At 46.3% G+C, this 17,652-nt stretch overlaps 1 long non-coding RNA gene across 2 annotated transcripts in view; it reads right to left on the bottom strand.

Annotated features, from left to right (window-relative positions):
* The window catches only part of LOC140218933 (uncharacterized), a 263,727-nt gene that overhangs the window by 226,282 nt on the left and 19,793 nt on the right, over positions 1 to 17,652 (bottom strand). The gene's annotated exons all lie outside the window — the stretch shown is intronic.

The following is a 17,652-nucleotide window of genomic DNA, read 5'->3' as shown; positions in this document are numbered from 1 at the left end:
ATAAGGGAACTCTCGGCGCGAATGCGCCCCCTGACAACGTTTCGTTTTCCCCCCGTTCCTCTCGACCATCAGTTCTATTTTTCTCCCCTGTTGCAGTCTCTTCACAGTGATGAAGAACGCCAGCAGCGAAGGCGACACTCCGAAGAGACGCCTTTCTTCCTTGGCCTGTGTGCAGAACCAATTTGTCCGATGCGCGACGCATATGCGCCAGCGCAGGTGGTCCGAACGCGTCTGCTGCTTTAGCTGTAGTATTGATTGACATAACAGCGAGAAGAGTGGAGACGAGAGAGAGAGAGAGAGAGTTAGCCAAGTTTGTTTCTTCCGCGTTAGTATGTGTGTAGGGAAGGACAAAGATAAGGAATATACTATCTGTAACGGGAAAAGAACGTCAAGTGTCTTGTCAGGAGGGGTGGAAATGGGCAGTAAAAAGAACTGAAGTCATACGAAATATTTTATTGCGGGTTTCAGCTGGTTTCGAGCGTTGTTCAGCTGAATCTTCTCAAGAAAATGTGGAAGGCAGAGCACTCTGTTGCTTAATACGTGCTACATAAAAGGGTTTTTCCGAGCGTGAGAGAAGCCCGCGAATACACGCAAAGTGCCTCGAGCGGCCAGTCGCGCTGCATGTTTGCGTGTATTCACGAGCTTCTCTCACGCTCGGAAAAACACTTTTATGTGGCACGTATTGAGCAGCAGAAAGCTGTAGCGGGAGTTTTTTCATGTTGCCCTACAGTTCTCTCATTGACACTTTTCATTTAATTATAAGTGCGATTCTGATTAACACTAATAATGTAATTAGATGGAACGCAAAACAAATAATTTGAGTCGAAGTGATGGCAAACAATATTGCCTCGGTTCGGTCTAGCTACGTGGCATTTGCATATTATTAAATTTTGGCTCAAGCTACGTGAAACATTGTATGTTGGCCTTAATCATTTAAGGCGTGCTGATGGCGTTCCGTGGGGGTTCTGCCAACATTCTCACGGCCGACGTAGCGAATTTAGCTGTCATGCTTAGATGAAAAAGAAAAAAAAGTCGAGGACACCTGAAAACTTGTTAGAGTTGTGAATGCGAAAGCATTGACGTCCAATTGAACACCGCTGAGCTGTCCTTCGAGTTTTGCACTTCGAGTAATGTACCACAGCGGTACGTGCTGCCCGAGCCAGCAAGCAGCAGCAGCAGCCTACGGTGCCAACGCCTCAGGTTTCCGGCAGCAGGTGCACCCTTTCGCCCGCTCTGCTTCGTCGAGCCACGCTCGTGACCTGGCGTCACAGCCAATGGCGATGCGAGTATAGGTGCCGTTTCGTTGCTACAGACGATAGACGCCGGTTTTACCGCTCAATGGGCAATTTGACGCTTTCACATCAATAATTAAATACACAACTAGGAAATCGTTGCCCTAAAGGGAACGAAAAGAAAAAGAAAAGTAAAGAAAAAGTCGGAAGAGAAAACCTACACTGCTGCGCTCATTGGCCATGTCTAAGTGTACAAGAACTGATTTGTAGAATTTGAGCGAGGAGATGTAAAGTAAGGGTACCGCCTCAATTCGCAAGAGTATTTAAAAGAATGAGTAGGCACGAGAAAGGGGAGGCGAGCGAGCCGATAATCAGTGCCCGCTTGTCACTGTATCCTATTCTTCTTTTCTAATAAAACTATGCAGTTCTAAGTTGGCCTCCCTGAGCGCAAAGTGTCATCGTACGGCGACGAAGACGCTTTGAAGAATCGTCTGTCTGGAATTCCTGGGAGAAGCTTAACTGCCGTAAGTGTTTGGTGGCCCAACCAACCAACACGTTCGCGTCAGTTGCAACTGTTGTATCCTTCACGCCCCGTACACGACTAAACAAAATCGCGGAACTCTTTGGGTTTGCGCGTACGCTTCTTACGAAATATCACCACCCTGCGTACGGAGTCTAAGTGTATCCTGCATTTAAGCAATTAAAATGCTGTACCTGGTCTTCAACGCGCTTGCTAGCCGAAGATATTGCCTCCAGTTAAATCATGCCAACCCCTTTGGCGAACACATGATGCGCACTGGGCGAGCGGTAGCGATAGGATTTCAGCGCGAAAGCAAGGAAAATGGTGGAACGGCGAAAGCTGTCGGAAAAGTATGCGTTGAGCAGCACGCGAGCTGGAACATGGTCGTTCGCCACACTTCGGGGCACACCCGTCCTGGGAGCAGCGAGTGAGAGGAACGTTAAAAAGAATATCGACCGATTTCGTCTACTCTGCTCTACTTTGATCCGGTTGTCGCACCTCTGGGCGTGGCTCAGAGTTCACCTGGCTGTGACCCGCCATTTAGACGAGTAGAAAAACGTTTCTTTACTTTCTTTTCTTTATTTAGGAGTATAGGTCAGCAAACGGCTCACAAGATAGAAGTTAAAAAGAAAATAGAAGATGCACAATACGGATTCATAACATTATTAAAGTGTCATATCAGTGAACAACCTTAACGTACACTGGCAGAATGGTGAGAAGAATTAATTATGTTTTTGCGCAGCACGAGATCAAATGCAGTGAAACAAACTGAGAACAATAACTGACTTCCAATATGAAACATTGCGTGTAAACAGGCATAATATACAGCTTTCAATTACTCATAACCAAAAGAAAAAAATAAAGATAAAGGAAGGAGGATTGATATACTTTAAAACAACACATGCGAAAAAGAGAACTAAAGTTCAAGTATCGCAGTTCATAGTCCTGCTTAACATTTCTTTCTTGTATCTGTTGCACTAAATTATGCCAGTAACGTTTACCTTTCCTCTTTTAAAATGAAGCGTTAATCATTTCATCACCGTTAGATGCAGCATTTAAAATTACCCGCTGCACTAAAGCATACCTTCACAAGAATTCTAACATGTGCATTAGAGCTGCATGATTGTTGTTGTTTTTTTCGCATCAAAATTTTGTTGTCCTTCTGTGATAGAATGTTCCCTTCGAGACCGCTAGGTTTCCTTTTTTTCTTATATTTGATTTTGCTGTGTATACTTTTCATTACCTTCAGTTTGGCCAATCCCCCTCGTTAGTATGAGCGATTATTGGATGCCGCAACAACATCAACAACACTAACAAGAAAGCGACAAGGTGAGCTGGTATGTACTGCATGGGTAGGGAGTAAACAGCGCTGAAAACGGGACGCGGAACAAGAGGACACATGATGCAGCACTGTCAAAACAAGCTTGCCGTCATTTTGATCTCTACGTTGTGTTGGAATTGCGGATTCTTCCTTCTTTTTCTTTTTTGCTTGCGAAAAAGGAAGATTACTTATTAGAAATAAGGAAAGATTACATTATTCCTTTTTATCTCGAGCAATGCGAACTGTCCAACGAGCTCCGCCGCCGCGACTGCCATGGATGCTCACATTCTCCTGTCTGTATCCCGACCATATGAAAAGAGAGAGAGAGAAAGACAGCTTAGATGTGTCGGAATACAGAGTGACTAGCCTAAAGGTTATGTGCAGTTTACTCATGGATAATCAGTTCCACAAGGCCCTACTGCAGTACAAAGAACATAGTTTCACTGTTACTGCTGCACAATTCTGAACGGAAATCTTCGAAACAACATGAGAAGGCCCTAACAATGCGCTTCAATTGTATACTCACGCTGTTATACTTTCTGGACACCGTCAATAACAAAAAAAAGGAAGTTGAGGTGTTGCGTGCTTCCGCTTACAGATCAAGACAGTCCTCGCAAAGCTACCTTGCCGCTCGAGAACGCGACGCGGTGCGCTGCTTAAGGAAAGTATACAAGGCAGGCTCCCCACTTTCAAGACCAGAACATTGAAAAATGAAACGAAAACGCGGTATCAGATTGCCTGCGTGTTCCAGACGTGCAATTAAGGCAACATGCTTCACCACCCGCCTCCGTCCCAGATGTGGAACGTGCGTCGTTGCCAGATGCCGCAGCAGGAAGCACGATTTTTTTACATATAATTATGAATCTATATAAGGAGTTTTCTTGCTGCGCTATACAAAGCTCGAAAAAGAAACTGCATTTACAGAATGGAAGGCACTCGACCGGTACTGCGGCTAGCCAAGCGATTCACTGAGGGTTTTACTTTATATACGCATGCGGCATCTATAGTACAGGTGCAGCGTCTGCGTAAATAAAATGCGACCATCAAACCACACGATCCTAGTTTATAACCACTGAAATATGAGCAAGTTGGCACGGATTCATGGCACTGATAAGCGGGTAGGCAAACACGGACATAAGTAGGACGAAAAGGTGGCGGTTGTGTTTTCGTTCTACTTGCGCCCGGATTTGCTCGCCTGCCTTTCAGTGCCACTATGGAAATGTACTTCGCAAACTTGAAGATTGAATATGATAGCGATGCAAGAATGACATCGTTGGCGTTTTGCCGCAGGCGTGTTTAGCATATACATAAGACGTGCCACAAGTTGGGGGTTATCTGTCAACGCACGCGTTCACTCTTTCCCTTCTCCTTACCATCATACATCAATATACATCTGCTTCTATTAATTTCTTCCTCCCTTTAACTCGGTCAGCGACCTTCATGTTCTGCTTGGACTCTCAATTCTCGTAGTGCATGGAAGGGTTCTCGAATGGATGGCTAACTTCTTGAAAAACAGAAAGATATATATAAATACAAATGACGGACAAAGCGACGCGTACACCATAAACAAAGGAGTTCTGCAAGGAAGTGTATTAAGTCCACTTCTCTTCAATGCCGCAATAGCAGGTTTACCTGCAGTACTCCCAGCAGACACAAACATATCTATGCATGCTGATAACATTTGCATATGGACATCGAACAAGTCCCTAGAAGTTGTCAAGCATCGGCTGCAGGAAGCTTTGAACGCAATAGATGATTATTTAAGAGAACGGGGCATGCAGATATCTTATACCGAATCAGCTGTTTTGCCTTTCACAAGAAAAAGGGTTAGAAATTTCGGTCTTTCAATAGACGGCCATGAGATCGAGCTGGTTCGGAAACACAGTTTTCTCGGCGTGGTTTTAGACCACCAGCTTCGATGGACTCATCATTTGACCGCCGTGGAGGACCAAATTAGTTGTGTGATCAATGTTCTCCGCAGAATCGCAGGAAGGAAGTGGTATATGGAACAACCGCATCCCTGCTTCACGTCCACTCAACACTTATCCGTCAGAGAATTGCTTACTCCACCCCTGTATTGCACAGAATATCCGCGACGTCCCTCCATCGGCTACAGCTGTTGCAGGCTTGGAGTTTACGAGCGTGCCTAGGAGTCCCACAAGCTACATCCAGTCACCTCACTATTGCAGAAGCGCGGGAACCACATTTCACCGTTATTCGAAGCCTGGAAACATGCCGACATCTCTTCAGAATTTCTGCCCAGCATTCTGCGCACCCACTTATCTCTCTGATAGAGAACCATCCGGGTGCACAGATACTCGCGATGTTTCAGGACCATAAATCACGACTTCCACGATCAATCTTTTTGGTACTCAGACCTGTGTGTACCCACCATGGCGTCTGCAGGCGCCGAAAATAGAAACGTCAATTGAAGTGCTTAAAAATAAAAGCGACGTTTCTACATTAGCAGCGAAACAATTGGCGTTACATCACCTATTTGACAAATACCAGGAATTTATTCACGTCTACACGGACGGTTCTGTAATCAAAGAAAGTGCGACTGCAGCTTATGTTATACCATCCTTAGAGGTAGAGTACGCTTGTCGACTGGGACACACGTCGTCACCAACAATAGCCGAATTAGTGGCAATTCTCTAAGCCACTCATTTTATCAAAATATATGAGACACCAACAAAGTGGATAATTCGTACGGACTCCTTATCGGCTTTAGCATGTCTTGAAAATATTGATGACAACCAACCATACGCACGAATAACATATGCAGTACTAAACAGTTTAACTCACGCTAACGAAAGGAAACATGAAGTGATATTACAGTGGGTCCCGGGACATGCTGGTGTAGCAGGCAACGAATTAGTGGACTCGATGGCAAAATCGGCCCATAAAGATGCAGAAATTCAAATCATTCCTTTATCACCAATGAACACTAAGCGCATATTGAGAGTACTATAGACGAAATTGTGCATGTCAACCTGGTTTGATGAAAATACTAAGGAATCAATTCTTTACGAAGTGGACCCTTAAGTCAAATACCAGCTGGATGTAGAAGGTTTTAAAAGTACCTAGACACTAATTCATCGCCTGCGCCTTGGGACAGCATACGCCGAACATTTCCTATATCGCATAAAATGGTCTCCTTAACCGGCTTGCTCATGTGGCCACGACGATGAGGATGTTTGCCATCTACTCCTCGAATGCTCCATATACGCGATGCAAAGACGGCAGCTAGAACAAGAGCTACGCTCTATTGATGCTCACCGGCCTTTCTCACTCGCAATATTGCTGGGCCCATGTCCATCGAAAATAGCACAGCGAAAAGCATCGAACGCAGTTGAACATTTTTATGAAGAAACAGGCATCCTTAACAAGTACTAGATATTGCACTGAGTAATCACACGATGTTACTATAACTTGCTTCTATTATTTGTAATTATTAGTGCTTGTATATCACGCATTATACTTGTTTGTATTCTGTGCGTGAATTATTGCAACACTGTAATTCCTCATCTGTGTATATGATCATCGAAGTCTGTACATCACGGCCGTTTGTGTGTTTGTGACTTTGTTTACAGACTCATTGTGGTGCAACTTGCATTTCACTTTTATATTATGTTCATGGGTGTAAAGGACTGTGTGCTGTGGATTTCTGACCGTGCAACGTGATTTTTTTTTTTTCATTTTCTTACATATTTTTTATATTGTTGCTTCCACTATGAGAAAAGGAGTAGCCGTCACCATTATAAGGTGACTATGTCTCTTTCTTTTATTTTCATTTCAATAAAAAAAAATTCTTCTCCCTCAGTTCAGAGTCGCAGTTTCTTAAGAGCGCAACAGCTCAGGCCGACCCTCTCTGCCCTTTTCCTACAAATAATCTCTCTCTCTCTACGCGATGACGCGCGGTGAGTGCAAACGCGACATTCCTACGCGACCTCCACTCGACCCATACCCAGGAATTCTGGACATTTCCCTTTCGGCCTCCTGTCAAACATAGCGCAATGCACCAGCGTAGCTAAACGAGCATCATATTCAATAAAGTATATCAATAAGCTGGCCAAAACATTGCTATAACGCAGCAGTGAAGTTAGGACTAACTGCCGTAAATGCGTATGTTATCAGGAAGGAGTACCCTCTCAACCTTGCTAACCGAAAGTTGTTGAAATTATGACCTATCTTTTCAAATAACATTGTTTTTAATATGCTGGCAATTAAATTGATGATTGCAGTGAAGTTTGAAAAATGACAGAAAGGGCAATGTCTAGAATTAACTTAGTTTTAGGATTTTTACGTGCGATAACCACGAACTGATAATGAGGCACGTCGTAGTGGTGGACTCCGGATAAATTTTAACCACCTAGGGTGCTTTAGCGTGCCACCAGTGCACGGTGCATGGTCGTTTTGAAATGCGTAAGCATTTCCATGCCAATTCAGCAAGGAAACCCGTTCGTCCGCCCGTCACGTGAAAAGGCCGCTTTCAGGATAGGGCCCGCAGCAGCGAGCAAATTGGCCTTCGTGGTGCCTCTCGCTTCAACGCGAACTAAGCGGCGAGAACACAGCGCACACGAAGCTATCAGCACTCGGCGCATTGTGTCCCCATCGAAGATCGCTTCCAATATATATGGCCTGCGCGGCCGCACCATACTAAGCCGCCGCCGGAGTACGTTGATCACGGTTGATAATGGTTCACATCAAGAGGAGGCAGAGTCATCCACTACGTCTGCGTACGAGGTCTACCAAACGTGACACTGTTAAATTATGTCAACTATTACAGCACGCATCAGCCAGTGCTCATCTTCCACGAAACAGCGGCATCATCCAAACGCACCATCGCTTAACACGAGTGAACATTGCTACTATACTCGCCCATTCTTCATCGTCTCATGCTGGTTTCAGTTAACATTTCGGTGTTGCAACCGCGCTTCTCCGCTTCACGATTCTTCCGAGGTGTTTCTCGCAATTCTACCAAACACAGCAGCATACGATGACGAAACAGCAGGTGATTATGGTAGGAAATGCTTACGCGTCATTTAGATATCTCCCACAGGAAATTCTACGTGTAATTTTTTTTTTATTTTGCCCCAATTAATGCCCAGAATTCCTGGATATGCGTTACACAATACGAGGTACTTTCAGTGACGTGACGTGATAGCGCGCTCCACTATTTGAATTCTCCTAAATTAATTTGCATGAAGTTTCGGCACTGCATGTTGGCCACAGTGCACTTGAACCGCTTGAACACCGTCATACAAAGGGATAGAAATAAGACTATTCACTCTGCGTTCTTCTTTCAAGGCGCAAGAATAAAATATAAAAACAAACTTACTCTGCAGGTAACACTTATAAAGAAACAGATAAGTCGTTCTTATACCGAAAACAGCGATAAAGTATCAGCAAAGAAGACCTGTCACTGTTGTTCAATGAGTGCGGCGTACTGCTGCTGAAAACAATGTCGCTGGTCCCATTCCTGGCCGCATTTAACAGATACGAGTGTGCGACCCTAAGAAGCTTCCGGTCATGTGCCTTATCAGTCTACTACGTCGGAACTCAAAGCGTGCTATTAAGTTGTTTCAATGTGCGGAAATTATATTTTTATATTATCAAATAAAAGACATGCGTATTATACGCCTCAAGGCTAATACATAAATTTTTAGTATAAATTGCGGCAACCTTGGCATGTAAACTGTCATTAAGTAGAGAGGAAAAGTGTTAAAATTCTGCGGGTTTTTGGTTTAACGTATTGTTGCTCCTCGACATTGTCGCCACTGTCTCACTGACTCTCTTGCTCGCTACATTTAGCGAGCTACGTCAGTGGGCAAAAGCGGAAGTCGTCCAGGGCTTACGTTTCTAAACAATGAAAGGGTCGAGTGGCCGGCTGCGGATTGCGCGAGCGTCTTCAGCAGCGCCACCAAGGGGTTTCTATCTAGCAATTCCAGATCCGTTTGTTCTGCGTGATCTTATTGTGGCATCGGCCTGTCTAGCCTGGTCAGTCAGCCGATTGACCTCTTTAGACAAGTGGAATTCACACTGTACTCAGGTTTAAATCCTTTCTTAAAGAATCCCGGTTCGTCAAAGTTAATCCCGAGGCCTCCACTGTACTGCTTCTTTCATATAACTGTATAGTATCAGCGCCGCTTTGTGGATCGACGTTAAACCTCATCAATTCATAACAGAACAGATGGTGAAGTCGCCTAAGAATTTTAATATGTAACCATGTTTTGTTAATCAACCCAGGCTAGTTGATCGTGCACCGTTCAATAAAATCAAGTTCAACCTGGCTGCTTTTTTCAATATTTTAGTGTAAGAACAACGAAATCCTCGTAATGTCGTCATCGCTGCCGCAAAGTTGAACGCGCGTATCACACGTGCACCCGCGTTTAGAAATGGCCAAGATCATTAACTAATATAAAAATATGCCCCTCTTGACACCAGAATAGCATTCACGGATAACAAACTAATGTCAATAATTCGACATCTGGATGTTACTAAAACTATTATTCAGCGCGGAGGAGCACCGAGGATTTCGAATCTGACAGCGCTTTATGACATCTGAAAGCGCGCGTGTGCCAGTGGTCCGACATTCAATCACAATTTTCACCAGTGGCAGCTCAATATGTCCTGTCTCCAAAAGAGAGAAATGAACTTTATTGTTTGACCACACTCCTTCGACTTGAGCCCGAAGGTTGGTGGCCTCCTCAGTCCAGGTAGCCATGGCTCGCTGCCGCCGCCCGGGCACTGTTCACCAACGCAGCCGGTTTTCAGGGTCTTGCGTCCCCAGCAGAGCCCCCCACTGGTCTTCTGATTCTTTCTCTGGTACTCTGCTCGTTATCGCCTTCTGATCATTATCGCCTGGTGGTGGTGACGATAGTGGTATGTTCGGTATTCTTGCACCCCGGCACCATGTGGCGCAGGGCGTTGGGCGTGTTCGGCGGGCAGAACTTGCAGTCATGCTCGTAGGTCCCCGGATACATGGCGTGCAGCAGCGTTCCGCGCGGATAGGTTCCTTCCTGGAGCCTTCTCCAGGTCATCGCTTGCTCCCTACTCAGCCTTTTGTGTGACGCCGTGTAGCGGACTCTTCTCATGCTTACTGTAGTGCGCCAAGATCTCCGAGTACTTCTTGGGTATCCATTCACCCTCTTCGTGACTGCCGTTGGTCTGTAATCTCTGCGTGTCGGAGATGGCTCAGTGTGCATGATCTCGAGCTGCGGCATGCGCCGCCTGGTTCCCTGTGAGAGGCTCGTGTCCCGGCTTCCAGAGGTTGTTTGCTTCTTCTGTCTCGGCGTTTCTTAAGACCAGAAGTGCTGACTTTCCGATCCTTCCGTTCATACACCTTCTGCACGCTTCTTGCGAGTCCATCATAACGGTAACCAGGGTATTCTACCATCTTGCGATGACCAGGGCCATGCCCAGCTCTTCCGCTGTACTCGCGTCCTTGGCACGTATGGACATGACTCTCAGCCCTTCACCCTTGTCGTCGACCACGCTGATTGCAAATCGGTCGTTTGTTCTGTACGCCACTGCGTCAGCGTACCTGGCATTTTTTCTGTTGTTGGTGCGTTCGAGCAATTGCTTGAGCAGTTGTATTCTCACCTGTCTCATTCCCTTGTACCCGCGAGATGCATGTTTACTGGTATGATGCTTACGTGTAGTTTGTTTCTGATCTCGTGCGGGATACGCTGGGGTAGGTGCCTCTGATCCTCGTCTTGGTAGTCTAGGTCTTAGAGCAGGGCCCTTCCCCTCTTTGTCATTTTAATCTTGACAGCTTATTGACGTTGTGCGCGTCCACGAGCTCTTCCCATGTGTTCTGAACTCCCAGTTTGAGTAGTTTCGCTGTGGACGTGAGTTGAGTTGTTGAGTTGAGTTCAGTTGTTGTAGGCTATTGGTGGGATTAGCCTTGCAGTTGCTGCCGGCAACTGCTCTACCGTAGCGACACATAAAATAAATAAATCACATAATCAGACACAGACCTCACAATTACAAATGGTCACTCCTCAGTTCACCATGTGGAGGCCAAATCCGTGTCCTGTAGGTAATTTAAAAGAAGGCGAGAGACCTCCTTCCTACACAACCGGTTCCCGCGCGGGAAAACAATGTCCTGAAGAGAACTGTGACGAACTCCTGTCTTCTTGAGGGACCCGAATAACACCCTCCTTTCCGCGTTATACACAGTACAGCACATTGTGTAATGTTATATGTCACCGCACACACCACACGTTAACATAATGGTGATAACGCCAGGCCAGTCTTATACATCCACGCAGGGGTACGAGCAGAGCCCGTGCGAATGCGGAGCAGTAAGGTGGCTTGGTTTCTTTTGAGACCCTTGATCACACATGGCTTGTGAGGTGAGCTCTACAAAGAACTGAAGTGGCACAACACCGCTTCTCTGAAGAGTCTGTTGTCCTCTTGAGGCACTCTTCTCAATGGATTCCCAGACAGCGCTCTATGGGCGAGGCTGTCCGCCATCTCGTTGCCTATGATGCCTATGTGCGAGGGCACCCATTGGAAACGTATGGAGAAGCCTTTGATATGGAGATTGTGCACCGAGCGTAGGGAGCTAAGACATAGGGCATCAGTAGGGAACCCGTGCTCTAACCTTTGAAGGGCAGATTTTGAATCTGTGAGAATGACAACAGGTTAAGGCGTACAAAACCGTAGTTTCTTTAGAGCTGCCTCAATTGCAACGCTTTCAGTCGTTGTGGAGGACACGACTGCAGTGAAGCGAACAGACCAATCATACTTCAAAGAGGGAATATGAAAAGCAGCTGCACTAGATCCTTTGACCTTGTCCACAGAGCCATCAGTAAAGATTTGAAGATGACGTGCATATTCAGTCTCAAGATGTTCCAGTACCAGCGAACGCGTTGCCGCCAGAGGAGAACTCCTCTTAGCGCGTACGAGAGGAATTGTCAACGAACAATCGAGGCTCGCGAATGACCAAGGTGGTTTAGACCTCTTAGTTCGACCTCTAGCGTCAAGACCCAGGTAACCAAGAGTATTTAGTGCCAAGTACGCTCGGGACTCAGATCTCTTTCGAAGGCGCTGTAGAAGGGCTCGGCCGGCTGCCGTCTGTTTGTGGACGTGAAGTGCGACAGGCCAATGGCAATTTTGTAGGCTTTTTTGATGAGGGTGTTGATTTTTTCTCGTTGACTGTTCTTCATGTCAACGTATGGAGCCCTGCACGTGACGATTCTCGCAGCGCTTATATCATTCTCGCGCATTCCTCTTCCTTGAGTTCGTGACTTTCGCTCGTCACCCTTTTGATCAGGTACTTCTTGCACCATTCTCTTAATCTTTTCCAACTCTGCTCCCTTGGCCCCATCCTTTTGAATCAAGAGTCAGAGGATGCGAAGTGTCGTAACCTGCGGAATCATGATGCCTCCTACCTTAACTTTCGGGTCTGGTACCTGTTGCGGCTGTCGGCCGCTAGTGCTTTTTCTTAGCACCAAGAACTCCGACTTTTCTGGTGCGCACGTTAGTCCAAATGCTTCCAGATACTCTTCCGTTATCTCAATCGCTTCTTGCAGAGCATCTTGCTGTTTGCTTGTCGACCCTCCCGTAGTTCATATGGAGAGGTCGTCAGCATATAGACGAGTCGTGACCAATCCCGTCTATTTGCTTCAGTTCTTTAAGTAGCCAGCTCATCACCAGATTGAATAGCATTGGCGAAATGAAGGAGCCTTGTGGCGTTCCTTTCCACCGTATTTCGTACTTCTCGGTGCTTAAGTTGGCTATTCCCACTATGGCTCTCCTTTCTTTGAGAAAAGCTCTGATATAATTATATACCTTTTCTCTGCAGTTGTAGACATTAGGTGTCGCAGTATAACTTCGTGTGACACGTTTTCGAAAGCCGCTTTCACGCATAGTGCGAGGATGGCTCCATTGCTGTGCGTGTCCAGCTTGTCTATCACTCCTTCCTTGATCTGTAGTAACACGTCTTGCGTGGACAGGTGAGCTATAGATCCGAACATGGTGACTCCGAAAAAAGAAAGCAGCGTGTTTAAAGTAGCAATTTACAAACCTATTCCGCAATGTTGGCCCTAATTACGGGCTCATTTAATTAAACGTAATCGTCTTGTAGCGGAGACAGGAGAACGCGCGTCCGGTCAGGTTGTACGTTTTTAGTAGCACAGATTGTGGTCACTGGCCAAGTCAAGTATTTATCTACGTTTCAGAAGCGATGTTCATGCTTTATGCATAATGCGTTGGTCTCATCCGCTAGTCCCCATAATACCACCTATTACTGGCCGCTCATATGTTTCGCTTGGCTCGGACAATCGTGCACGCCTACATAGCTTTTCTCCGCATTTACGTCGTGCTGGGGCTCCGCATTGTTCTCAAGGTCTTTGAATATTGATAGGTATTACGCAATGCCACGCACCTACCGCTCGTCGGCGCGAGGGACGGGCCCGGCCGTCGCAATCACAGCGGCGGTACACAAATCGCCTGTCAGCGCCGTGAGCCGTGAAGCTGCGCGGGCCCCGCCGACGAGTGCGTCCGAGAGCAGGTGACAGACAGGCCCGCTTCTGGTGTGTGCAAGCCTGTGCGCACGGCGTCTGACATCGCGGAATGCAGTGTACCAGCGCGCTTGCTCCTTGTTGCGGCTGAATAGGAAGGAACCGCAAGCAAGAATGTATCGTTGCAGAGCCTGGCTCCTTCTCTCGGCGTAGCTCTGGGCTCGACTAGCGACCTATAAACTTTTTAAAGCGAAGCTTTCTTTGCCTTTTCCTTCGACTTCCCGCTGCTGCTGCTGCTGCTGCTGCTGCTGTGGTCTTGCTCGCCGCTAACGCCGGCTCCGTCGGGACGGGGTTGAGATGTGGCCATGCCACAAACACATAAAAGGCGTGTCCCGCTCCCGGTGTTTTGTTTTATCACATTTGTTCATGAGCTGTTCTCAAAATACTGAGGAATAACCTTGTAAAGAATGCAAGACAAGGTATGCGCCACGTGGAGGTCCTGTGCGGTTGTGGTTCAGAGTGATTATGTGTCTAGCGACGCCCGTGGCGTCGACACGGCAGTTTCTGCGACACGGGGCCCTTAACGCTAAGTGCAGTGGGGTCATGCGGGGACCCAGGGAGGACCCACATTCCGTGAAAATAAAGATTTTTCCTCCTCGCGTTAGTACATGACAGGAATGTGGCACAAAGGAAAGACGACCTGAGAAGCTCGTGTCAACATTTACGCTGCGTCGCATGTGCACAATGCCCTCTGGACACTGCAGCTATTGGCTCGTGACCCTACACACACACCAAATGCAGTGCAGGAGCTGCCGCGCTTGTCTCCGTGCTCACCTGCAACAGCAACGACAGTGGAGGGAGAAGGTGCGGGTAATGTTAACGAGGCTATTGAGAGAAATAGAGAGGAGGCAGTTTTGTGAGCTACAACGCCACAACCCAAGATAGCGCCGAAGCGTGCACTCAGTGCCGAAGAGGTGAAGGCTCGCACAAAGCGTCGAGCGTAGCAGGAAGAACAAACACAAGCGGAGCAGGCAAGGTAAGATTTCCCGTCAATACTGTCGTGTGCCGTCAATATATCGCCGCCAAATAACGTCAGTGAACGCAAAGAGCAGACAAAGCTTCGCTTACATCGATTCCCACAGCGCATGGGATCTGCATATTTTTTCTTCCGCCGCAGCTTTCTTTACGATTTTCTTTTTCACTAGGCAAGTCGTAAATTCAGCATAAATATCTGCAGCGCAGCTTGCGCCACTAATGACGCGCACTTCAATCGTCGTGCAGCTTTTGTTATCACAAGTTGTCCTGAAAATGCTTACCTAGCGCGTAGCGCCTGGCTTCATATAATTTCGTTATGAAATCGCTGTTCATTCGGTTTGCTCAATCGATCGGCCAATCTTTATTTTTCCGCAGCTTTAGAGGCCTGACAGCGAAAAAAACCTACATTAAGGACTCTGACAGAGTCTGATATAGACGGTAAAAAAATAAAAGCAAAAGCAGGGTGGTTAACAAGACAGGCGTACGGTCGGCTACACTGAGCGGCAGAGGACAGAAAACGGCAACGGAACAGCGGGTGTAAATGGAACAGGCAACAGCGAGTGTGACCTTAAAAATAAACACAGGAATGCTTGCAGGGTAAGAAAAGATAAACGGAGACATCAAATTTAAACTGTTAAACCAGGAATGCAGTGGAAAAATCTTCACATATAATTTGTCGGAATGCATTCACAGCAATCATTGTCACTGCGACAGCGAGGACAAAATATGCTTACGCATAGTTGTGACTATGCATGCAATATCGATTTAGCGTGAACAAAATACAGCATGCAGCCTATATGTTGCAAAGCCAGCTTCTTTTCTGAAGTGAGCATTAAAAAAAAAAGAGAAAAGACGGGACGGAGTCTCTGTTACCACACCAAAGTTTCACTGTTGAGCCATTCCACACCTCTGTTATCGTAGAGCTGTTATTGCAGTAAATACAAAGAGGTTCCGTTGTTGCTTTGTGCTCTTTTATGTTGTATTATGTGTTATTACGATAACCTTGAAATAGATCTCATTGTTGTTATCTTTTTATTTCTTTATTTTTGTTATTACAGTAATCTCCAAACAGTTTCCATTATGTCTGTTATTTGGAACTGTCCCCCTTCTTGAACCTAAGGGTCTGCAGTATGTAATAAATAAAATAAGTGCTAGCAACAGTTAATCGCAGCAACGGGACTCCAGTGATACTTCAAATATTTGTTTTGAATTTTTAATTGAACAAAATGAAGTAAATGTTCTGCTGCTCTCTTTGCACAAATTGTTTTTTTTTAATTGCTGTGTGAATACAATCGCGGGCAGAAATGACAGCGAAAAATTGTACTCCATATTTTTCAGCCTAGTCGTAACTGGCCAGGACAACCCCATTTGATCTTACAGCTGTGCAGCGTCGCTGATTAGCCAACTGCGACCTCCAGTGAATCAGAAATAAAAAGAAAATATAGAAAGAAAGCTCAGTGCTCTTCCACTCTGTGAACAAAGATGACCAGCGAAGCTGTGTATGTGGGCCCTTTAATGGCGAACTGCACCACCGCGGCGGGTCGGCCCGGCATTGCACTGCCTTCGGGATCGGTCCACGTATGAAAAATTGTTGGTCTACGCGCGGAGGCGATCCGCCAGATCCTGGCCGTAGACAGTGTCGCTGCAAAAAGACGCCTACCAAACGACATGCGAACATTCTGATGACGCGAAGCGCTCGCAGGGTCAAGCTACTCGCGCAGCACTAAACCAGCACATGCGCACATAAATATTGAGGGGCCTCTACGCAGCACGGGTAGCTGTACAGAAAGCCACGCCCTCCCGTGTTCACGCTCATGAAGATTAATTGAATTCTGGGGCTTTGCGCGCCAAAACCACGATTTGATTACAAGGAACGCCGTAGTGGGGGGCTCCGGATTAATTTTGACTACCAGGGGGTCTTGAACGCGCCCCCAATGCGCGGGACAAGGGCGTTTTTGCGTTTCGCCGCCATCGAAATGCGGCCGCCGCAGCCGGAATTCGATCCCGCGACCTCGTGCGTAGCAGCGCAGCCAGGCGCAACACCATAACCGCCATCGCGGCGGGTGTCTCATAAGGATGAAGACTGCACGTTCGAGTTAAATTCGTTGCTAGACGGCTAGGCTCAACGAACCGCGCACAAATAAGCAGTAAATAAAGTCCAGCCGACTCCTCCAACATATACCAATGCAGGAACGATGTACAATAAAGGCAGCAGCATCCTTTGCTACCACTTCGCGCTGAAGCTACAGTCTTGATAAACATAATCAGGACACTTCGTAATATTTAGAATGCACGAAATTAAAAAAAGGAAGAAGGGTAGAACTGCTTATAATTGTAGGTGTGGTTACCCAAGGGCTGCATGATATTTTATGATAAAGTTCCCGTGAAACTTAGTTGTAAAACGCTGGTTGGTTTTAACGTGCACCAAAGCAGCATAGGGGCTAATTTGGACAGCGTGTTGGAGAGCTCGAAATTAATTTTGACCCACCGGCGGTTCTTCAACTCACCACCAGTCCTCGGCACACGAGCGTTTTCTTCATCATTGCCGCCGAGGCTGCGAATCGAAAAGCGACTTCGTGGTAGTGATCGCAGAGTCGTACACAGCATCCCGAGTCGCCCAAAACGTGCGACCTTCTAGTATGAAAAAGAACACGCTGCACGGATATGACCATGGAGAAAAAACGAGAGAAAAAGAGGCGTCAACTAGCGTGCGAGAGGTAAAGCAAATTAATTTTCTTAACATGTCATATACTTAGTAAAAGAACATTTAAATTGCCTACTTCTTCGCCAATCCTGCACACTGGCCACTGCTTAAAAACGAAAATGATGATCAAGGAAGCACTGCAAGAGTTCGAGCTTCTATGCTAGGGCACTCATGCAGGAATGTATGCATCATCATAGAAAAATGCATTTGTGAACCAAACTATCTCATTTTTATTCGCATCGGTCATTTAACTCTTCGCTCATCGTTTCTTTTCTTTTTTTTTCTGTCTTATATATTAGAATGGCTGGTTACAAAACTATCTATGTATCTAATTGCTCTCATTCATCTTTAATAATTAAAGATTTCTA

This window comes from Dermacentor andersoni, chromosome 6 (assembly GCF_023375885.2).
Source record: "Dermacentor andersoni chromosome 6, qqDerAnde1_hic_scaffold, whole genome shotgun sequence".
NCBI lineage: Eukaryota > Metazoa > Arthropoda > Arachnida > Ixodida > Ixodidae > Dermacentor > Dermacentor andersoni.
This window is presented reverse-complemented; position numbering and strand designations above follow the sequence as displayed.